General features: G+C 34.2%; 1 pseudogene; it reads right to left on the bottom strand.

Annotated features, from left to right (window-relative positions):
* Positions 1 to 168: 168 nt before the first annotated feature.
* Positions 169 to 14,304, bottom strand: LOC120157290 (annotated as a pseudogene).
* Between the last annotated feature and the right edge of the window lie 12,320 nt (positions 14,305 to 26,624).

The following is a 26,624-nucleotide window of genomic DNA, read 5'->3' on the forward strand; positions in this document are numbered from 1 at the left end:
TGGTTAGCAAGCAGATAATGCATCAAAGTTCAATGGAAACAGTTAGCCAATAATGTTCAGGAAGTACGAGATGATGATCGGGCAATATGCAAATAGCTCCAACAGCTGTCAACCAGAAACTGTGCCAGCTTTATAAAGCTCAAAAAATATAAAAACAAACTGGACATAGAAAGAAAAGGCGTGAATATTTCATTCTTCAAAGGAACTCTGGTGCATGGAATACCAGATAACAGAGAGCAAGAAAGAGGTATAAAAAATGAAATATCGTTTACGCCTGCTCTACTTCAACAATTTTTTTCTTTTTCTTTTTACACTAATTCATGCTGTATAAGTATATAATCTCTCTTTCTCCCATATTGCCCTTCTGCTTTCCAAGAAAGATGCCGAAAAGATACAGCAGAAATCAGTCCAAAATTGGATGCATATTCTCACTTGTCAATTGATCCTCTAGAACTTCCAACACCATAGACACTTCCATGAATTCTGGTTCCGAATCAAAGCATCCAAGTTAGCATGTTAGCCTTATCAATATATACACGGGGCACATAAACCAGAACACTAAGGTCCAGACAGTTGAGGCAAATCCGAACCAACACAACCCAACATTTTGGTTCTGATTCTAGGACTCTTATATCTTTGTCGACATATTCCTGCTACCAGTTTCCCTTGCCACAGGGATCAAGTTTAATTGAAATAAGATCTTGGATTTGAAACTCCTATTGATCAGCCTTCTGGTTCCTTCCTTTTCTTACCAGCCTTCCGGCTCACTTTGCACTTCTCTGGCAAATCCGAGTTGGAGAGCAGCTTTGAACCTGGGATGCTGCTGGGCTTCAAATTGTCAATTGAATGGAACTCCGGTGACTTTTCATAAACAATAACGGCATCAAGGGAGTATATACGTAGGGCAAGAGAAGACATGGTGGAAACTTTTGCAGCTGCAGATAGAGATGACCAATACCACCACTCATTCCTCAAGTAGTCGGTCTTAATCATGTCCTCAAATGCAATTGTTGCTTGGACCATCTGAAAAAGGCGAGAATATTACATCCAATTCCACCAAATAAAAGCTAAGAAATGAATCAGAATTTCAAAGCAAAAAATTTACCTTCTATATCTGTTCTAAAAGCAAAAGACTAATCTAAGGAACTAATTATTCAGAATATGCCTAGTGAAATTAATGGGTCATGACTAGATTAATTAGAAATAGCACAGTGTAAATGTCAGTTGAGAGAAAACTAACATAAAATCAGATAAATACTAATCACACAACTTACAGTATACAAACCCAACCAAATACAAGATGCTCCATGAGGATCATGAAAGAATTAATTATTGCTGCCACTTTAAGATAGGCAAAACGAGGCCAGTGATGATGAATTATAGTTACAATTTACAAAAATGATAATTGGTATAAAAAAGCCCAAAGGGGTAGAGACAAACCTCATATATTGTTTCTGCCGACTTAACAAATGAACGCCAGGCCCATCTCCTTTCCATGCATGCCTTTGATGGTCTCAAAGCTTCTTCAGAGATTGCAGCATCCATATCAAGTAAAGTTATCTTTAGTTGCCGCAAAAGCTGTGAAACCTTACCGACTAAGGGCCTTAACGAAGATTGGGGAACTACACAGCGGCGACCATTACCCATTTCAAGAGAATACTTATCTGCAGGAGAGATTCTATCCCTTTGTTCCGAACATCTCAAAGCTGGTCTTTTGTTTTTTTGCACTTTAATCTCATTTGAAACAGATCTTTTGAAAGAACCGTCAGAAAAGCCTTCTTTGACTCCATTGCCCACACTCCAGTTTACTAGTGATAAACCAGGCCTCTTAGCAGCCTTCACCTCATCCCCTAAACCCTCTACTTCTTGGTGTGGAGGAACAAACGAAAGGGTAGGGTCACCAACAAAATGTGGAACAGATGAGACAAATGACAGAACACCATCTGAACTGATAAGACCAATTTCCTGCACCAATTCTTTATTAGAATCTCTAGTCACAAATTTGGTACTGATCTCTTCAAAGTCATAAGGACAAACTACTCCATCAGTTTGAAATTTGATCAACCTTGAACTCGTCTCCAAATGCCCAGTTTTGGAATTTTCATCAATTTCCATGTCAACAGTACAACCTACCTGGTAACCATCAGATTTCATATGCCCTTTTCTTTTTAAAGGGTCACTAACTGACTTACCCTTGTCATTAGCAGGTGGATCCAGAGTGCATTTGCCATCATTATGATCTTCGAAATCAACATCAGTAAAAAATGTTTTGTGGCAGGAGACGCAATGATTTCTGGAGGGCCAAACAGGCTCCAAGCATTTACACCTGTACACTTTATCTTCAATAATCACTTCTGCTTTTTTTCCATGCTTCTTCACAGATTCAGTTATTTCTGACTCAAGGCAGGGACCATACTTCTTCTCCAGCAACATTGCTGCCTTGTAAACAAGAAAACAAGGAACCGAAGCTTTATCAGAAATATCAGACAATGAAAATGCAGCTGGGCACTCATCGTGAACTTCTTTTCTCATTTTTTCATGATTCTGGAATTTTAGCTTCTGGCAAATAGCCTCTTTCAGCTCTTTTTCTTTTGGGTCATTATCATTCAACCAATTAATGAGTCCTCCAATTTCTGCATCTGACTGATATGTATACCATGTTGGACCAACCGAAATTGCATCTTTAGCATTATACACAAATGGACAGGATGCCTTTGAACCCTGTGCTTCAATACCGGTATCTCTGGTGGCAGGGGTAAAATTCCAGTTAACCGAAGTGCTGTGCCTCCATACCTCATTGCCCAGAAAATTTCTCCTCTTATGCAATACCAAACTTCCATCAACAATAACCTGATGATATCCACCTGGCATGGCTGAAATCCAGTATAGTCGGCCAGAAGAATCAGTTCCCAAAACCTCCTTCCGAATTGATAACTTTAAAAGCTGTGATTCCAAGCCTGTAATTAAGTCCTGCAGATGTTGAATATCACTCTTGATAGTGTTCAGCTCAAAATGGTGAGATTGTGACTCGTTCTCAGCAACAGAGGAAACTTGCTTAGTAGCATGCAGGCTTGTTGCATCAGATGACTGGCACGGTCCATTACAATTTGAAGGAGATGATGGAGAAGCCACATCCCTTCCCTTGGACTCTTCCAACTTACCATGGAAATTTGTTTCTTTCCTTGAGTCATCAATTTCTTGGGGAAAAGGATTTGATACAGGCAACTCACTTGTTCTAGAGTATTTATCACTTTTATCAGACAATACTTTGCTCACATCCACAATGGCTTGTTCACCCTTCAACTGAGCCTCAGTATCCATTGGATTGAAGCATTGGCCATTACTGGTAAAACTTTCCTCCATACGAGTACAGGATGCATATTTATTTGAACCATTAAGATCAGCACCACCCTCCTCACCATCTGATGGAAGCCGATCATCGTCATCCTTTACACCATCTCCATCTGCATTAATCACGCTTGTTTCAAATTTTGCAGCTCTGGCAGCAACGAAGTCTTCCTTAGATTTAAGATTTTTCCATTCTGCATATGCAGAACGTAATTTCTGATGCAACTCAAATGTTGTTTCAGCACAGCGTTCAAGATGTTGACGGATAAGAGCAGAGTTAAGTAATTCATCACACAAAAACTTGAGCAAGAAGGTTCTCTGCACCAGAATATAAATGTTATTAATTTATGAAATAAACAGAGAGACCAGTATGCATAATGTGAAAGAACCAAAAACTTATGTTAGCATAAGACATCCTCCCTTTCCTACATCATTGAAACCACTTGCCATCAATACAATGACCTTAAGTTATAAAAGACTGCAAAATGTAAATTAGTTAACCAGAGAATCATTTTGAAAGCACCATTTTGTTTATGACATAGCAATTCTTAACCCTCAAAGAAGAAAAGATATGATCAATTACTCACGATCAATTTTTCTTTTTTGTTGCTTAAGCATCTTCCCATATTCACATGATAACCATTTCCTTTTCCTATACTCTATTTCACCTATCAAAAGTTATGGCTGACATTAACATGCTCTAGTAAGGAGATGCAAGGATTTTATCTTATTAATAAAGGAACAGAACTACAAGATACAAATAATAAATAATGCAGGATATGATGGAAGATTTTAGTCAATTCCAAGCCTAAACAAAAGTAGGGGCCAAATTCCAGGTAACGGACCCAAAAAATGAAGAGGAAAAGCATGCAGCATAAGTGCACACTAACAATGCGATGGTAAATGTCATTGATAAGTTAAATTATAAGTGATTCCAAAGGGTGCAAGGAATGCAATATGTGATTACAACAATTATATCTAAAATAGCCACCATAAATGCATTTCCATTCAAGGGTATGTACAACTAGCAAGAATACGATAGCAATTGTTTTATCATGAAATATAGCAAAAGAAAAATGATATGAAAAATTCAGTGAGTCGCAGTAAACAGAATCAAAAGAATCAACACAACATTTTTCACATACAATACTAAGAAAGAAAGGTTAGCCACAGAATACGACAAAAAATATGCATACCAAGCAAAGTTCATAACAAACCTCATCCACACTAAACTGCCAATACTCTTTTTCTTCCATCACAGCTGCCAAATGTGCAAGTGCTTCCAAGTAACCACAGGTAACCTCTCCCGGAAACCTTTTACCTCTCCTTCGGATGATAACATGTGAAGGTTGCAATGCATCTTGAACCATACGCATGCCAACACAAGCAGGGCAGTACCAGTTCCCCTCAGGAATCCTTGCCAGTGGAGGATTCAAGCAATATGTATGATACTCAGCGTCACAAGTGTCGCACAAAAGAACACTATCATCATCTTTGTCAATACCACATACTTTGCAAACTCCCTCGTCCCAAGGCGCTTTAGGAATATCACTTGTTGAAGCAAGTATGTTATTTATTTCCTCCTTCGTCTCAGCATTCAAGCAATCCAATTTAGCATATTCTGCGAATTTCTGAACCAGGACAAGTACCTACAACAAAAAATAAATAATTAATATACCACCAAAACTGGGTCGAGAAGCAAAACAAGGAAAATGAATGGAGGAATGGCCACAAAGAACTAAAGTACATGGAAAATCATTTATAACTGATTTCAGGCACCAAATGGGTGTTGTTAACTAACTCATGAAGTAAACAAACAAGAATACTTCAAACCTTCATTTGTTTTAAGAATATAGATGATGACAAATTTAGTGATAATTCTTCAAGATCATGTCCTACAGGGTATCAAATTCCTGAACACCTGGTTTGAACAACCTTTTTATGAATACAACATGAGAATACAACCACCGAGCACAATGTCTCTGGACCATACTCATTTGAATGGAACTGTTAGTGTAACTGACAGACACCCCAATCACTTGTTTATTGTACTAATATGAGCATCCTTCAAAATTAAGAATAATGTATGGCATAGTTTTATCTTATACATGTGAGTAAATTGGAAGAAGGATTTACTTTTAAGTTCAATTTAAAAGGATCTAAATAAAAACACAATGTTAATCCACAAAAAATGAAGAAAGTATCAATACCCCATCATCATTTATAAAAGATTTATCCTTGAGTGGTGCATAATTCACAGTACAAAAAATTTTAGGCACTTACTGACCAATTAACTATAAAAGAAATTTACTTCCAAAGAAATAGTATGAAAAAGAAAGGAGCTAACGAACCTCTTCTTCATACAAGGACTCAAAGTTTTGGGATAGAGACTCAGCCAAGTCAACTAAATCAGGCTGATCGGTAAAAGCAGAACGAACATTACTCCATAACTGCCAAGCAAAAGAAACAACAATCAGACGGAGTATTACATCTGCACAGTACAAAACTAATAAAGGCAGCCAATCTCTAAAGATGTACATAACACCTGGATTAAAAGTTCAGAAGAAATATGCTGAAACCAGGAGAAGCACAAGGGTAATCTTAGTAAAGAAGCCCCAAAACAAAAAAATAAATAAATAAAAAGATAACAGCAACAATAGTGGTATGCATCAAAGCATTGAGACTATGACTCAAGCAAAATTCAAGGCTTACAATCAAAAGAAAAGACAAACCAGGCACAAGTGCAAGCAACTAGAGTCTACGGCATTGTGAAAACAATAGTTAAGCATCCTAAATCCTAAGGTTTATTCTTCATTCCCAACACGTTTGGGATGATAACAGTTGAGATAATTTTTTTTTATAAGATTTGAAGGCCTCGTTAAAAACCCCTTCTTGATTAATGAAGCTTGTAGAGAAGCTCCTTAATCAGCGAAAGGAGGAAAAGAGTGCCTTAGGATTTCATTCAACATAAGTAGAATTACAACAGAATTAAAACTCATCAATACCCCTTACAAGAATAAAGAAAACCAACACCCCTTACAAGAACAAGAAAACTAAATTAGAACCACGAACAACATATTAGTCAGCCAATACCAGCCTTAGCTAAGGCATCAGTCTCAACGTTTGCTGTCCTTACAACTCATCTAACAACCCCCTCAAAAACTCTAAGTTTATCAACTATATCTCTAACAATAAAAGCATACACAACTGGGCATGAATCAACATTCTTAATCCAGTCTACTGCCACCCTGCTATCACTCTCTATAATCAGCCTTTCTTTTATCATCCCTTGAAAAGAGACAAAAAAAGATAAGCCCCTTTGAATAGCTTTAAGTTCCATCAATGTAGGAGAGAATTTCACTCATGCAAACACGTGTAACCTATATTCATTCATGCACAAAAGTCTAAAACCTCCAATCTATGACTAATCATAGCATCATAAAATGCTGCTAAATTAACAAGTGACAAGGGATCTATCAAAAGAAAAGGTCAGGAGGAAAAAGGAAAGCTGTTTGCATCATAAACCGTGCGAGGGTCAAATCAGAAGAAACAAAAGATTTACAGAAGTTACAACAGAAAACAATTAAGCAATAGGGGACAAATGAAACAGACAGACCTCACGAAAATCCTCAAGAAAAGCTTCGTGTGATCCACCATAGGCTCCAACTGCCAATCTCAAATCAATAGTCCTAAAATCCAGAGGACGGGACACCATGGCAGGAGGTCCAAGGAGTCCCTCATTATCATTATCACTGGAATTCATTAGCTTTCTTCCCAACAAGTTGCAGAAGACCCTTGAATCATCAGCAGCAGCAGCACGACGTAATATGATGCGACATTGTTTCATGATTATATCAGATACAGTTAAAACAGTCTTCTTTTTACTAGTTTCTTTCTCAGATTTTTGCATCAAACATTCATTCTGAACATCTGCTAGCACCGAAAGAACAGCTTTCTGTGTTCAATGAAAAATATAGTTCTTCAGAATAACGTTTGCTACTACATATAGCGAACTCTAAAATAAAGAACAACTAGAAAAGAGAAACATGACAAGTATAATATAGAAAAAAAGGGTAACAATCAATTCAAAGAGAGAACATGTAAGCTCAAAGATTGTGTGGTTTCTTTTTTAAGCATTCTATAATACTAAACACTAACAATACTTCTGCTTATATTTCATTCACTTCTAATAAAAACAAAATACACAATAAAATAGATATACAAAGGAAGAGATTTAAGAGTACGTCAGAGGTATTTAAGTATCACTCGCTTTATTCTAACTAAAACTGTATCCAAATGAGGAGAGAGTTTCCCTTCCCCTCCTTTCTTAACTTTCCTTCCCTCCCCTTGATCCACACATGGTGAAAGTTTATTATATTTGAAAGTGCAGGGATAAAGGGCAGGTTAGAACAGTAAAAATATGAAATTCCTAAGATATAAAGACACAAGACATTGCAGTGCAACAGAATCAATAAATATGGCACAGACTCCTGCTGTCCTGCTTCAGAAAAGCTTATACATTTAAATCACATAAAAATGTGAAGTGATCTATTCTGTCTCCACTCTCCAGCAGCATTTAGGCCTATGTAACCAACCCAACCCACTCCACATGGCACAACTGGCTTTCAAAAAAAATGCTAAGAGCTTTACCTTTGTTGGTCCTGATGCATTGCCCTTATAAACTTCCTTACTGATTGAATGTCGCAATTTTTCCTTGGCCCACTCTGGAGGATCTTTTTCCAAAGCTTCATAAACACATTTTCTGATTCTGGTTCCAACATTTGTTGGCAGCTTTTTGACAGGTTCCAGCAACTTTGCCCACTCTGGAATATCACCACCATTAACAAAATTCTTTTCACAAGCAACATTTTGACCAGCCCCTTCATCTTCTACACTCAGAACATCACTTTGTCTGTTCAAAGAACCAAAAATTCTCTTTGTAGCCTCTGCAAGCAACTGAAGTTCAAACCAGTTAATTGATAGTTAAAGACATTATCTTCTTCTGAACCCATGAATGCAATGATCAGTACAAAACACAAAATTAACTAGAACCAATAACTAATTTCCGGCATACACTTCCACCAACAAATAAGCTTCAACACATCTATATTAATTGATCATTTATGCTCAAGGGGCAATAACACTTGAACATCAAAACAAAAGCTGCACCACGGAAGCAAACACCAAGAAAGGTGCTAAGATGCGCGCACACACAACAATTCCTTATGAAAGCTTTCCTAAAAAAAATCACCATTTTGAGTCAACAAAATTATCATTTTCTGAACCCATGAATGCAATGATCAGTACAAAACTAGGGATGGGCATGGGACGGGTCGGATTTTTGGTCCACCCAACCCGACCCGAGAACAATAATTCCTCCACCCGAAATCCGACCAGACCCACATAATATATACCTTCCACCCGATCCGACTTTTTGAAATAAAATCCGAACCCAGCCCGACCCGAAATAATAAAAAAATATTATTTTTATTCAATAAAAATAGTGATCTAATTGAAAAAATAATATATAGAGAGGTATTATTGTAATTATTCCTAAATATATAAGGTAAAATTATTTTTTTCGGGGTCGGGTTGGGTTGGGTATTTTTCACCCTAAACCCGAACACCACCTTTAAAAAAACTGACCCGAGTATTTTTTTTTTGAAAAACTGACCCGATCGGGTCGCATGCCCATCCCTATACGAAACACAAAATTAATTAGAACCAAGAACTAATTCCCCGCATTCACTTCCCCCAATGAATAGGCTTCAACACATCTATATTATTTGATCATATATGTTCAAGGGGCAAAAACACTTGAACAAAAGCAACACCCCAGAAAAGTGCCAAGATGCAGACATACAACAATTCCTTATGAAAGCTTTTCTAAATTATAAAATATTTTCACCAATTTGACCCAGCAATATCCCTAAAAGGAAGGGTTTATCAAAAAACTTTAAAAAAAACTATAACCAAACTTACAAGCGCATCTGCCTCCATCCCAGCCACCCCAGTAAGTGAACCGCAGAGCACCCCACCATCACCTTGTAAGCAACGGAACACTTTAGCACTCTCACGGGCAGTGATCTCTGCTGAGTCAAGATTCCCATCCATAGATAAGAAAGACAACATGTATCTTCTAGCTAACTCAGGCCAGGTCAACTCATTAATTGGGAGCACACTGAGCTTAACCTTTTTAGAAGGATCTGTACTATCTAAATCTTTCTTCCTCCCCCTTTTAGATTTGGACTCACCAGAATCAAAATTTGGATCAACAAGTGCAGCAACCTTTGATTGCAGCTCACCTATTAGCACTGCTAACAGTGAGCTGTGAACCTTTGTCAATGTCACACCAAAGCATCGTCTATAAATGTAGCTAAGAGGTGCAAGCCTAGCCTGGTCAGCTTCCATCATTTCTCCTGTTTCCATCTGTATAAATTGATTTGCGTTTTCAGTAGAATTTTCCATACAGGAACTTGGTGATACATTTTTTTCACCCATACTGTCAATTCTAGATAAACTCAGGACATCAGAGCCCTGGTTTTCACAGCAAAATTTATGAAAGAAATTTGAGTGATTAGACCAGGGATTTATAAGCTCCTCTTCAAGTTCATTGGCTAAAAAAGTTTCCTGCAAACCCATTGCTTCACCAAAGCGCCATAATAACTCCCACACCTGAGCACATAAGCATAAAAAGTATAATAAAGATCCTCATATGCAAATTGATAAAAAAAAATAACATACAAGAAATTCTACTCTAAATAGAATATATATTGATTTCCTCAAATAGAAAACATGAATACCTGGTGAAAGTCACCAAGAAGTTCAGGAGGAAGTCTCAAGCACAATGGCTTTCCGGCAGGAAGACCACGGTCGTCAACCAACCGAGGCTTTTTAGACTTTCCAAATAAACCATCCAATCCTTTTTCTCCCTCACATTCAAGACCATCTGGTGTTTTAATCTTTAGGAAACCATTTCTGATTGTTAAGGATCCTGAATAAGAACTTCTTTTCCTCAGAGATTCATATCGGGAACAGGCCTCAACACCAGGAAGCTCTTCGATGATTTCTTGTACAAATTCTGCATCCAGACCAAATCTGTCCTGTTCCATCCATTTTGTCAGTTCCTCAGTCCCAGTCTCGAGGAGCTCATTAGCCTGATACTCAAAAGGAAGGGAGAGAGAGACTGGGAAGCCACAAAATTTAGCTAATGGAGTAAGTGTCTTTTTATACTTTCCATCCATCATATCCCAGTATGATGACCCAGTTTCCTGTCCTGCATGTTTACAGGAAAACTTCAGAGCACCTTTGCTTTTACTTATCGCAGAGCAGGCATCAATAAATTTCTGAGATATTATTCTCCATGCATCAGAAAATGAATGCTCTTCCACTGAAATTTCACCAATTTCATCTATTAACTTATCTCCCGATTTTTCACACATTAAACCTGCTTCAAGTTGGGGTTTGTCGATGTTCTGGACGTCGTATGTTTCCTTCAAACTACTTTTCAAACAAGTCAAGATGTCATTTTCTATAGGTGGGAAAGGATCTGTAAGGATCCTTTGAATATTGTCATCATCGTCAAACTCCTTGTTATTACAATAACTAGCATCACCTTCATTATTATGACTAGAATCAATTTTGGGCAAAAAAAGGACAGTTGACCCAATTGGAAGGGGCAATGCAGAGCACGGACACCTTCTGATCTTGAAAATAGGTCCAGAATCACCACCATCTAAAACTTCACATGTAAAAAGGGACCCAGTGATCTTATCGTGCCAACAAGACTTATAACCTATAGGAAATATCAAACTAGCATCATGATATGAAGGTCTTGTGTCAACAACCCCCAGAGAAAGAACAAAAAAATCTTCAAACTGCACAGGAAGTCCATCCTGTAGGATATAAAGAAGAAGAAAATCAGTACACTCAATCTAGAACACTTAGATTTCACAAACACAACATAACAATCTGAAAGAAAGGATATGAGCCACATACGAATAAGAAGAGATGATATTAACAAGTCTCCTTACATTAATTTGTTCAGATCCAGAGCAGCTCTTATCATCTTGCATTGCTTCACTAATTTTCATGATACCAGATTTATTGGAATGCCTTTCCGCAGTTTGACCATCACATGGAAATTCCTTATAATATCCACTAATCAAACTTCCCTTATTTTCAGGAAATCCACCGGAAATTTTAAACCTAGTTGACTTCCTTTTTCTTGGCAGATTCAATCTTTCCTGATGAGAACCCCCCTCATGTTTTATTTCAGCATCCATAGGATTATAGCTCGACACCAACCCAAGATAAGAAGCAACCTCAGCCACCGAGCCAAATGTTTTCCCATCAGGAGCGCAATAAACTGCATATAGATCACAGCCACTCATTGAATGTTTTAGCTCCACACGCCAACCTTCCTCCAGGACCCCATGTCTTTCTGAAACAAATTCTCTAAGAGCCTGCAAAAATACGTCACTCGGATTCCGAGTTGGAAATCTAATAGCTGTATTATTACTATTCCTCAGCATCCTAAGTGGAGAATCCAAATCTACCTCATCAAAACTTCTATCTCTAGTTCGCATATGATGCATTATATCTTCAAACCCCATTTTAACTGCATGTGTCACAATCCTAGGAGCTTTTTGAGAGCCAAATCCATTACCCGAAAACAAGGAATTCATATATGTCAAGGGTGCACCTAACCCCTTGCCAACAAAAGAATTGTCACCAGGCATGTGCTGTCTGGAACCAAGACATATGTTAACCAGTGATCATATATAAAAACTTAAAATCCTATGGATCTTTAAAATTTAAAATAAATAAATAAAGTTATACAGACAAGGTGAATTAAAGAAGAAAAAAATACCAAAACCATAAAAGAATAGGACCGCTCACTAGCAAATAAATGAGCAGGAGACAAATCATTGAGTACACAACTTTCATTGCACAGGAAGCATGTATTAAACAAGAAATTACAAAGCTAATTTCCCAAAAACCCAAGTTGTCAAAAACTGATGTTGGAAACAGTTAACCATCCATTTAGAGTTCAAGTGTCCTCAATCTATTACATGAGAACTAGTACACGTGACTTCCTAAGGAGCAAAGAGCATAATAACACTTCCACACGAAAGCATAGTCTATGGATCAAGAAACAATCTACTAGAAATGAAAAGGCATATTAAGGAAGTTAGCACCATTGTAACAGTTCTTGAATAAATGGATTAAAGACTATTGAGCAGCAATATCTGAGAGAAAATATAAAATGCGATACAGGATGTGAAGTTGGCAGCACTAGAGCACCTCAGTAAGGAACAGATAAAGACAACAGGGTCACAAGTTCAAGGAATAAACAGGTAAAGACAACTGGGACACCATGTCAAGGAAAAAAACACTAATTGCAGTAGAATGTTGCAACAAGCTTGGGTTATATAGAAATTCATAACCAAGAAGGCTTTGAATGAAAGAGAAAATACTATCTTTTGGTAGCACTTTCTAAGTCCAAACCGTGTGAACTAAAACTGCATGAGAAAGTTGTGGCATCGGCTAACAAGGCAATTCCAACATAGTCACTAACCTAAAGCTACAGCAATATGGCAGAAACGATACATCTTTGCATGATCAAAATCAACTAAAAGCATAACTCTTCACATGCCAAAACAGCAACTTACAATTGAAAGGAAAACAATATTTAAACAGTAACTCAAAATTGATAACATACCACAGTACCACAGTTTTGAGGGCAATGGCAACTAATTCAACTTCAATTCCTAGAACTTTCAATTCTTAAAAGAGGATTAGTCATCCTAAATCATTAGTTAAAACACGAAATAGCTATATCCTCCATCCATGATCAGGCATTGGCTAGTAATCTTTTGAGATTTCACGAAAAACTCATAAGTAAAATACTAGTACAATCAAATTTCAGGAAAAAGTCATAAGCAACCAAAAGGTTGAAAATAGTAGTTATATCTACAACATCCAACCAGTTCAACTACATTAACTGATCAGCTTCAAAACTATTGAGTACCATCAAAATCTGTATGATTAGAATCATGCACGCAGCCTGCCAAAACATCCTGACACTATCTAACAGTTCTCATACACTATATCATGAATGCAAATGGTCTGCCTGTCAAAATTGCAATTCATTTCAACTAACCTTCATCATATTCAATAAATTAGCACGGATTTGCTTTTGAAAATGCCTAACAAACTTAACCCAGCTCCAAATTAAACACAAGCAATCAAATATCTAACATCCCCAAGAACCACATTTCAAATATACTCAACTCTTAAGTCATAACTACACATTTATAATTAATGCGGGATAAAAAGGACTTATGTAGCGTCAATAAAAAACTAAAAAGCCTAAATTCACGTTCCAAATATATTAATCTTTAAGTTTTACCTCATTAACTCATGCATCTCATCACCTTCCCCGTCACCGTCACTCGGCGGGGAAGCATTGATATCAAGAACACGTTTTTTGGCCTGAAACCCAAGCGTCCACCGCTTACTCCTTACTCCGCGGTCAACGCACACTCCACAAACCCACTCCTCCCCCGCAGAAAACGACCCGGAAGCCCCGGAGCACGCAAGATGAAACCCTCGCTCACAGCCGTCACAAACCACCACTCTTCCTCCTCCGTTCATCGCTTCCGGCAAGCCACACGCACCACACTGCTCCCTCTCGTTCCCAATGGGGACACCGGCGGGATCACCTAGAGCCGGGTCGGGATTCTCGTGGATAGCCCGAACTATGGAGAAGGAATCGGGTTCGGTGGAGTCGAGTTGGGTTTCGGTGAAAGAAGAAGAAGGGTCTCGTTTAGATCGATGCCGAGAGGTGAACGAGTCTCGGGCTTTGAATCGTTCGAATCGGAGAGTTCCATTTTTGGGGGTTTTTTTTTATCCGAGTCGGTGTTTTTTGAAGAACAAATACATTTCTTTTTCTTTTTTTGTCCGTCTATGAAGCGGAAAGTTAAAATAGAAAAAAATATATATAAAAAGAAGCTAGGTACTCGCTCGACCAGGGTGCCACGTGGACTGTGAGTCTAGGGGTTTTTTTGTTAAGGGATAAGAGGTGGTTTGGGGTACTTGTCTGGTCCCCAAGTCAAATAGTTTCGAGCTTAGTTATTTCCTTTTTTTTTCTATGGGGTAAATTATGTAATTTTATCATTAAACTTTTAGAGAAAATTACTTCAAATACCTTTTAACTTTTCTCATTGACTCATTTATATCACTATATTTTTAATTTTATCAATTATAGCATTGAACTTTAATTTTACGTTCAATTATGTCACTTCGTCGTTAAGTCACTAATGGGACGATGACATAACTAATGGTTGATAATGTGGCATGCCATCGTTTTGGTGTGGTTGTTATGATGCCTAAAACGACATCGTTTTAGACACTAAACTTTATGAATGTATTAATCAAAAAAAAACTTTAGGAATATATTTATGCCACTTAACTTTTAAATGGTTTTCTTTTTTACCACCGCATTTTCTGATTGCCATCAATAGCCAATCATTGTTCATCACTGGTCATTTTTTGCAGCAAAATTGGTACCAAAATGTTCGCATTTGACTCTTCATTCTTCTCATATGATTAATTTTCCATGAAATCCGCTCAAAATTGACAAAATTAAACACAAAAATCTACCATTTTTGTAGATGTTTGGAGATTTTATTAGATTTACAGGATTTGGGGGGTTTGTTCAAAAAATCTGAACGGTGAAAAGTATTATTTTGAGAAGACGAAGAATATACCTTCAAACTACCTTCATCGAATGGTCATTGAAAGAGATCGGAGTATTAATACGTTGAAGTTTTAAACGGAATTTCGTTGTTTTTGAATGAGTTTCATGGAAAATCAATCCTATGAAAGAAAGATGAGTGAAATATGAACATTTTGATACTGGTCTTGCCACGACATATGACCGATGAACGGTGATGTTTGGCTACCGACAGTGATTGGAAAGTGTAGTGGTAAAAAAATTGTTTAGAAGTTAAGTGGAAAAATCGATATACCCAAAAAGTTTAGTATCTAAAACGACATTGTTTTATGTATCAAAATAGTCGCACCAATACGACGTCATTTCGGTGTGGTATGCCACATTAGCAACCGTTTGTCATGTCATCATCTCGTTAGTGACTTAATAGTGGAGTGCCATAATTGAATGTAAAATTAAATTTTAGTGTTATAATAGACAAAATTGAAAGTTTGGTGATGTAAACGAGTAAACGGACAAACTTCAATAGTATCTGAAGTAATTTTCCCAAACTTTTATTATATTTCTATTTTAGTCATTTAATTATATATACTTTTAGTTTTAATCACTAATCTATTTGAATTCATTTTTCCTACAAAAATAATTTTGGAGAAATTCAGTTTTTTTTCTATCACTCTACAAAATAATTTTCCAAATAAATTATTCCTAAAAGTAAAACAGATTTGAATAATAGATATTGAATTAAATCACTATTGATTTTAAATTCGTAACAGATAATAATTAGAATATGTAAATTCAAACACCATTCTTTTTTAAAAAAGAATTCAATTAATATTCAAATAAGAAGGGAAAAGAACAAATGGAATACCCATAATTCTGTCTAACTCTGTTTTCCAAGTTTGTTAAGTGATAAGCTCTTATGTCTCGTTGATAAATGATCCCATTTTTGTTTTAAAATTTCATTTTTAAAATAATGGTGACTTATGTCATTGGAAAATTCAACAACGTATGTCGCATACTGCAACGTACTACTAAGCGACATATCAAAATACACTACAAGTAAATTTGTTATTATTATTTAAATATTAAAAAATATAAAGATTTATTTAAAATTAATCATTTATTAAAATATAATTATATTTTAATATAATTATAATTATATTATATTTTTTATTAAAAATAATAATTAATTTAAGTAATTTAATTTGTTTAGAATTTGATTTTTTAAGTTATATAAAGTTAGAACCGACCATCAGTATCATACACCGTCGACAACCACCTTAACTCATCGGAAAACCAATTGCTATGACATCCAGCGCTTCCGTTTACCGTAACCTAGTTTGGTGGTTGTTGGAGACAAACGAGAATTGAAGGTCGTGGTCGATCTAGCTGGGACGGGCGACTGTAGAGGATGATTCTTTGAAGGTCAGCACACATTAAAAAAACGAAAAACAAGCAGACGACAGTTGACGCAAACAATAGAGCTTCTCCTTCGGGATGGTCGACTGCTGGACAACGGCAAACAGAAGCGTTGAATGTTGTAGTAGTTGGTTTTCCGACGAGTTAAGGTGATTGTCGACGATGACTAATATTGATGGTTGGTTCTAACTTATTCCTAATTCTAGACAAATTAAATTACTTAAATTAATTATTATTTTTAATAAAAATTATAATTTAATAACAATTCTATTAAAATTATAATTAAATTTTAATAAATTATTAATTTTAAATAAATTCTTAGACTTTTAAATATTTACATAATAAAGACAAATTTACTTATGGTGTGTTTCGATACATCATTTTAATGGTACGTTACGGTATGCGACGTGCACTATAGACTTGTCTTAAATAATATATAAAAAAATTTAGATATTCGACAAAAAATTAATTTTAGTTCAAGTAATGGTATTCATTTTTTAAAAAATATATATATTTAACTCAGTGTGAACGATACATGAAAACATATAGTACAACATTTATTCATATTCAACTATTAAAAATAATATAGTTTTCAAAGAAAACTATTTTTAAGAAATGATAAAGTACATAAATAGTCCCTCAATTATAGAACATTACTTTGTTGACTTTGATGACTATTAAAAGTTACAAAAATATCACTCGGCTATTTATATATTCTATACTCATTCTTTTCCGTTAAAAAATTAACGGTTGTCTAAGTTGGATGTTGACCTGCTGACAAAGATATGATAAAATCATATTTTAATGGTGTCTACTAGCATTGTAGTTGCTTTCAAATACTGGCTCGACATCTGTAACACCCCTAACTCGTATCCGACCCGGATACGAGTCTGAGATGTCACATTGACTTTTCAAATCGTTTATTTTTACAATATAACTAAAAATTCACATTCACATTAAAATAAAACTGAATATTTTATATTAAATAAAATCATATGGTTTTACAAAACCAATCAGAGCATATCCGACTCAAATCTTTAATTACATGCCAACTATATTCATTATAACAAAATACATACTATTCAATTCTTTTATGATTTGATCTTCGAAAAAGAGATGTTGTCCAGACTCGCTTAGCTTTGTTCTTCCTTCCTCATTGAACCTACGTATGAAACACTCACACGCTAAGTCATTGACTTAGTGAGGCATATAAAGCTTATAATAGAAACCTTAACTACATAATTATATTACCAAAAACCATAGAACATTTCATATAACAAAATGCATACATGCACATATACCATCATTATCAACATCAACCTCATTATCATTATCCTTATTATTATCATTAATCCATTTCAACATATAATCTTGTACTTAACCTTTGTAAAACATCATATAATATAGAAATCAGAACACATTTAACAAAGCAATACACATAACATCACATACAGTTTATTTATGTTATCTCTTTTAATAGCCCATGGTACACTTCTGAGAACTAATGATATGTGAGTGCCTTGAGGTTGTGCACAAATGTTATCACCACATCTCATATAAATTGCACCGAAGTGCCACATAGAATGTCCCAAAAGACTACATAGTTGTCCCGAAGAACCGCGTAGAAATATCCCGAAGGACCACGTAGAATGGTCCCGAAAGATCGCGTAGAACCCTCGACTCTTGGCATGCCAATTATACCCTTAGCTCTCGTAACACATACTTATGGGCTTTACTGTTTACACATTTCACATTTTCAATTATTCACATAGATTATATCACATGTTCACATAGTCACATAGATCATCACATAGACATGTGTTCACATAGCTCATAGTCACGTAGCTTATATCATTTCTCATGTAATCACATAGGTCAATGTTATTGAACTTATCTCACTTTTCATTGACTCACATAGGTCATTTATATCTATTCACATAGGCTACCATGCAGACATGGATTCACGTAGATCTAATTCACATAAGATAACATGTAACATATAGTTCATGAATAACAATGTATATAACACATAAACATGTATTTATGTACACATAGAAACCATATAAACAATATACTTGTATTCATAGTATTATGCAATCAAACATTGGAAATAGACTCATCACAAGTCTCATTTCTATAAACACCATATACATATTAATATACACTCACATTAGCCTCACCTAGTCCAAGCTAAGCATTTAGCACCTTAGATCGATCCTACAACTTTGAATCGTCCAATCTTGTTTTACACATTTCACATTTTCAATTATTCACATAGATTGTATCACATGTTCACATAGTCACATAGATCATCACATAGATATGTGTTCACATAGCTCATAGTCACATAGCTTATATCATTTCTCATGTAATCACATAGGTCAATGTTATTGAACTTATCTCACTTTTCATTTACTCGCATAGTTCATTTATATCCATTCACATAGGTTACCACGTAGACATGTATTCACATAGATCTTATTCGCATAAGATAACATGTAACATATAGTTCATGAATAACAATGCATATAACACATAAACATGTATTCATGTACACATAGAAATCATATAAACAATATGCTTGTATTCATAACATTATGCAATCAAACATTGGAAATAGACTTATCACAAGTCTCATTTCCATAAACATCATATACATATTAATATACACTCACCTTACCCTCACCTAGTCCAAGCTAAGCACTAAGCACTTTAGATCGATCTTACAACTTTGAATCGTCCAATCTTGCTTTCGATCAATATCTACACCAATATACGATCTAAATAAAAATCGAATTCATAATACTATAAATCAATCGCCAATAACTTGAGCTAAACGAAACACTTAATTCACTATTCCACTTTGAATAGTATCGGTACCCAAGGTACAGTATCAATACTTCTACACTATGGTATTGATACGGTACTTCAGTATCGATACCCAATTTCGATTATAGAATTTCATCTTCAAAATGGTGTCGATACTTGCAAATTGGTATCGATACCCCTTGGTATCGATACTACTCATTCGATATCGATACTGAATAAAGGATTTCATACAATTTACCCTATGGTATCGATATTGTTCTTCCAGTATCGATACCCAAACCCAAAATCACTTATTTTTACTCTAAAGTATCGGTATTGTTCATCCAATACTGATACCCCTCACCCATAACTTACTTATTTTACCCAAAAAATTTCCAAAACTTATTTAACTTTCACTCTTTTAACTCCTTTCAAATCATTTAACTCAAATATACTTATTAAAACTAAATTATATCATTTAATCACACTTAACCATCTACAATTCTCATAGAACCCTTGGAAACAAAAATCACACCAAATAATCAACATACCCCAAATCTATTTTTAACACTTTAGATTTCTTATCCCAACTTATGACAAGTCAAATTTCACTTCAAAAATCATTTACTAACTCTTTCTCAATAATTCACTAAAAAACCCTTTTTGCAAATTCCCCCATAACTTATCCATCTTTTAGTTTTACACAACATTAAGCTTTCTTTAATATTGTGTATCACCCAGAGACCAAAACCCACACTTAAAATTCCAGAAATAACCAACTAGAAGAATTCTTACCTTTAAGCAAACACTCACGGTGGAAGAAGAATAATAAGAAGAAGAAAGTAGACTTCCAAATTTTTCTTTCTTTCTCCCATACTACACGTGGATATATGTAACACCACTATAAGTTTTTAATTTATTTCCTTACCAAATGACCATTATGCCCTTTCCACTTCCAAACTTTACTATTAAATCCAACACCAAGATACTCCAATTAAGTGCCTGAACATTTAAATTTTTCGAAATTGACCACAAAATTTAAAAATCTTACACTATGCTCACTAACCTGATTTTTGGGATGTTACAATTCTCCCCCTCTTAAGAAAATTCGTTCTCGAATTTTTACTGCACAAAGAGATGAGGATATTGTCTACACATATTTTCTAATGTTCTCATGTTGCTTCATCTACTTTAATCTTTCGTGTTTACCGTTAATAGACTTGCCTTTTTACTCCTTCAATTATACATCTACATTTTACCTTTATAAATCCATATAATGTCACTCATCATATAGATAGTAACCCCAATCCTTACCACTCAAGATCATAGGTCAGTTGATTTCTTTCATCATTCTCTAATTGCTTTGCAACATAAACAAACCTTTTCTCTTGTATAATCCTTATTCGAATTACAATTCACATATCATTTTTATCATCTCAAACTTTTCTACTACATCTTAAGCTTCCTTCAGATATACAAATCCTTATCTCCTTGACTACATCACATCTACATGGCCAAGATACACAACCATACACAAATCTTCGCCATACTTGATTAGCTTAACCTAACATTTTCTTCAAATCTTTTAACTCTATTACACCTACCCTCACATAACCTTGTTAGTCAGCACCAACTCTTTTAATCTAGGGTGTAAACCCTCACCAAACCAATCATATACATCATTTTCAGTCGGAATTAACTCAACGACAATTTACTCAACTTATCAACCCATACTCATACTCATACACTGTGTAATTCCCTTGGTTCAAACTAATTTTTTTTAACTTCATTTATCTCATAAACTGATCACCTATGTACTTATTCTTGAACTCTTCTAAAAAACAATAACCACATCACTTGATCTTTTAACATTCTTCTAATGACATTTATCCATCATACTCTAGCTTGCCCACGTAGCAAAGAAACTACTCCACTTCAGAGAAATGAAGACTCTCTAACACTATTCTGATGCAATTCCAACCTCCTGAAAATAACCCTTGATCTTATACAGGAACTCCCTGAAGTGTCCGTTCTTTATCCTGCCTGGCCAGGGAAGGTGAATTGCTACCACCTTCAGGTTTATCACCTCTCGCTTCATTTTGAAAGCTTTCATGATCAGACATCTAATACAACATAACAATTCTATTCTACTAACAAGACAACACACTCCTTACACTGTCATATCAGAATTTTTTCTTTTTGTTGGCATGTACACATTTTAAAATTCAATTAACTTCAGTTTAAGCCTAGCATTGACTAAACCTTAGCTATGATACCATTAAATGTAACACCTCAACCCGTATTTGACCCGGATACGAGTCTGAGATGTCACATTGACTTTTCAAATTGTTTACTTTTACAATATAACTAAAAATTCACATTCACATTAAAATAAAACGGAATATTTTATATTAAATATAATCATATGGTTTTACAAAACCGATCAGAGCATATCCAACTCAAATATTTAATTACATGCCAACTACATTCATTATAACAAAATACATACTATTCAATTCTTTTCTGATCTGATCTTCGGAAAGGAGATGTTGTCCAGGCTCACTTAGCTTTGCTCTTCCTTCCTCATTGAACCTACATGTGAAACACTCACACGCTAAGTCATTGACTTAGTGAAGTATATAAAGCTTATTATAGAAACCTTAAATACATAACAAAATCGAAGCATTTCATATAATAATATATTACCAAAAACTATAGAACATTTCATATAACAAAATGCATATATGCATATAAACCATCATTATCAACATCAACCTCATTATCATTATCCTTATTATTATCATTAATCCATTTCAACATATAATCGTGTACTTAACCTTTGTAAAACATCATATAATATAGAAATCGTAACACATTTAACAAAGCAATACACATAACATCACATACAGTTTATTTATGTTATCTCTTTTAATAGTCCATGGTACACTTCTGAGAACTAACGATATGTGAATGCCTTGAGGTTGTGCACAAATGATGTCACCACAACTCGTATAAATTGCACTAAAGTGCCACATAGAATATCCCGAAGGACCACATAGATGTCCCGAAGGACTGCGTAAAAATGTCCAAAAGGACCACGTAGAATTGTCCCGAAGGACCACGTAGAACCCTCGACTCTTAGTATGCCAATTATACCCTTAGATCTCATAACACATACTTATAAGATTTACTGTTTACACATTTCACATTTTCAATTATTCACATAGATTGTATCACATGTTCACATAGTCACATAGATCATCACATAGATATGTGTTCACATAGCTCATAGTCACATAGCTTATATCATTTCTCATGTAATCACATAGGTCAATGTTATTGAACTTATCTCACTTTTCATTTACTCGCATAGTTCATTTATATCCATTCACATAGGTTACCACGTAGACATGTATTCACATAGATCTTATTCGCATAAGATAACATGTAACATATAGTTCATGAATAACAATGCATATAACACATAAACATGTATTCATGTACACATAGAAATCATATAAACAATATGCTTGTATTCATAACATTATGCAATCAAACATTGGAAATAGACTTATCACAAGTCTCATTTCCATAAACATCATATACATATTAATATACACTCACCTTACCCTCACCTAGTCCAAGCTAAGCACTAAGCACTTTAGATCGATCTTACAACTTTGAATCGTCCAATCTTGCTTTCGATCAATATCTACACCAATATACGATCTAAATAAAAATCGGAATTCATAATACTATAAATCAATCGCCAATAACTTGAGCTAAACGAAACACTTAATTCACTATTTCACTTTGAATAGTATCGGTACCCAAGGTACAGTACCGATACTTCTACACTATGGTATCGATACTATACTTCAGTATCGATACCCAATTTCGATTCTGGAATTTCATCTTCAAAATGGTATCGATACTTGCTCACTGGTATCGATTCTACTTATTTGATATTGATAATGAATAAAGGATTTTATACAATTTACCCTATGGTATCGATACTGTTCTTCCAGTATTGATACCCAAACCTAAAATCACATATTTTTACTCTGAAGTATCAATATTATTCATCCAGTATCGATACCCCTTACCCATAACTTACTTATTTTACCCGAAAATTTTCCAAAACTTACTTAACTTTCACTCTTTTAACTCCTTTCAAATCATTAAACTCAAATATACTTATTAAAACCAACTTATATCATTTAACCACACTTAACCATCCAAAATTTCCATAGAACCCTTGGAAACAAAAATCACACCAAATAATCAACATACCCCAAATTTATTTCTAACACTTTAGATTTCTTATCCCAGCTTATGACAAGTCAAATTTCACTTCAAAATTCATTTACTAACTATTTCTCAACAATTCACTCTAAAACCCTTTTTACAAATTCCCCATAATTTATCCATCTTTTAGTTTTACACAACATTAAGCTTTCCTTAATCTTATGTATCACCCAAAGATCATAACCCAAACTTAAAATTCAAGAAATAACCAACTAGAAGAATTCTTACCTTTAACCAAGCACTCACGGTGGTAGAAGAAGAAGAATAAACTAGACTTCCAGATTTTTCTTTCCTTCTCCCTTACTACACGTGGATATATATAACACCACTATAAGTTTTTAATTTATTTCCTTACCAAATGACCATTATGCCCTTTCCACTTCCAAAAATTTGCTATTAAATCCAACACCAAGATACTCTAATTAAGTCCTTGAACATTTAAATTTTCCAAAAGTGACCAATTTTTTTTAAAAACTTGCACTTTGGTCACTAACCCGGTTTTTGGGATGTTTCAACATCATAATGTTTCAAGCACTAGCTCGATGGTATAATATAAGTGGAGAGTCGATCCACAAAATACAACTCAAACAGTTTTGAGATTAGATTTTATCATATCTCACCAATTTTTTAACGAAAAAAGGACGAATTTGTAACATATGAGTAGTTCAATGATCATTTTAACTTTTAATAGTCAGAAAACTCAACAAAACAACGTCATATAGTTATAGGATTGTTTTGTAACTTTTAATAGTCAGATGACTCAACAAAGTACATCCTATAGTCGGGTACCATGTGTACTCTGCCCTAAAAAAACACTGTTTTGTGACCTGTATTATGTCTAAGATGCAAAGAACAAAAATTGAATAGGGAGATAAAGTTGTATAACAATAAAACATAAATTGAATTTTGATATCATGTTAAAATATTCAATTTACCATAAGCGTTTGGATTAACTCGCGCCAATTATTTTAATTTAGTACTATATATATATATATATATATATGAGTTAATTGCATATATTTTTCTAAACTTTTGAATACTCCAATTCATCTTAAACTATAACCTTCATTTTAAATTGTTCCCCAAACTTTTGAATATTCCAATATCATCCACAAATTTATTCAAATATGTAATTAGTTTCAACCATAGTTTAACCTAATTTTTTTAAAAAACATATAATAGTATAACTGACCTAATGGTTTTATTAACAAGGGGAATGATTATTATGTACGTATAATTTGGGATGAAATTGAAATGATCAAAAAGTTTGGGGACTAATTTAAAATGAATATCATAGTTTGTGGATTGAATTGAAATGTTTAAAAGTTTGAGGACTAATTAAAAATGGCAATCATAATTTAAGGATGAATTTGGAATGTTTATCTCAATACTTAAACTCTAAACTTTAAGTTACCAACACTAGGGTTGTAAACGAGTCTAGTCGAGCTCAAATATTGCTAAGCTCGACTTGACTCAAAAACTTTGAAATTGAGTTCGACTAGGCTCGAAAATCGCTAGCCTAAAATTCTCAAGCTCGACTTGAACTCGAAACCATGAATTGAAGTTAGAAATAACAAAAAAATCTTAAACTTAACCCGGTTAAAGCTCAAACTCATACTCAAACCTAAATCTTAAGTATATTTATATTGTATTTAAAAAAAACAACACATAAATGTTAATATTATTAATAATTTATTTATTTTTAAATGAAATTTTAATATATTATTTTTTCGAGTAACTTATGAGCTTTTCGAGTCGAGTATGAAGTAACTCATTTCAACTCGTTAAGAACTCGAGTCGAGCTCGAGCTCGAGCTCAAGTCCATTCGAATCAAATATTTATCAAACTTTGACCGAGTCGATCTCGAGTAACTCGCGATCTGACCCGTCTTATTTACAGCCCTAATAAACACAAAATTTCGAACACTTATTCCCTTGTAATTCGGGTATTTTTTTGCTCTTATTGAAAACAAAAGTAATACAAAAAGAGCATCAGAAGGACAATAAGCCCCCATGGATATCTTCATGTCTCCTCAATAATGGCATCAAAATTTGTATGCACCGACACTAATTTTCTTTGTTTATTAAATTTTTATTTACTTAGAAAATATATTATGTAATATTTTCAAATGAATATTCCAACGAAAAAAATATTTTCAAAAGAATGAATACCAAAAGCTCATATTATCTCAAAATTATGAGTTAATTGCATTACATGTCTTCAGAGTTAATTGCATTACATGTCTTCAGAGTATGACTTTCATTTAGAATTAGTCCTTAAACTTTTAAATGTTATTATTTTATCTGTAAAATATGCTATCATTATAAATTAATCCTCAAACTTTTGAGCATTTCAATTTCATCCATAAACTATGAGTTGCATTCTAAATTGGTCCCTAAACTTTTTGAACATTCCAATTTCTTCCTAAACTATATGTATATACTAATCACATCATTTGTTAATAATATCGTTAGACCAAGCTATATTATTATAGGTTTCAAAAAACTATATGTATATACTAATCACATCATTTGTTAATAATATCATTAGACCAAGCTATATTATTATAGGTTTCAAAAAACAAAATTTAAGTTAAACTATGGTTGAAACTAATTACATATTTGGATGAAATTAGGGATGGTATTAGAATGTTCAAAAGTTTAAGGACTAATTTAGAATGAGATTCATAGTTTGGGGGATGAAACTAGAATATTTAAAAGTTTAAGGATCAATTTAAAATAAAGGTTATGGTTTGGGGATATATGTTACAATTAACTCAAAAATTATTCACAATACGATAAGTAATAAGAAAGGTTTTACATTCAATCTATAAATTTGTTAAATTTAAACTAAATTATAGAGGTAAAAACAATATTTATTCCTTAAATTAAGTAGTTTCTCTCTTAAAATTTTAATTTTTTTATATTATCGTTGAAACGGATAGTAAAAAAACACGGTCGTTCATTATACAAAGGAAATATATGAAGATGATTTGATATTTAAA

The sequence above is a fragment of the Hibiscus syriacus genome, unplaced genomic scaffold (assembly GCF_006381635.1).
Source record: "Hibiscus syriacus cultivar Baekdansim isolate YM2019G1 unplaced genomic scaffold, ASM638163v2 tig00111239_pilon, whole genome shotgun sequence".
NCBI lineage: Eukaryota > Viridiplantae > Streptophyta > Magnoliopsida > Malvales > Malvaceae > Hibiscus > Hibiscus syriacus.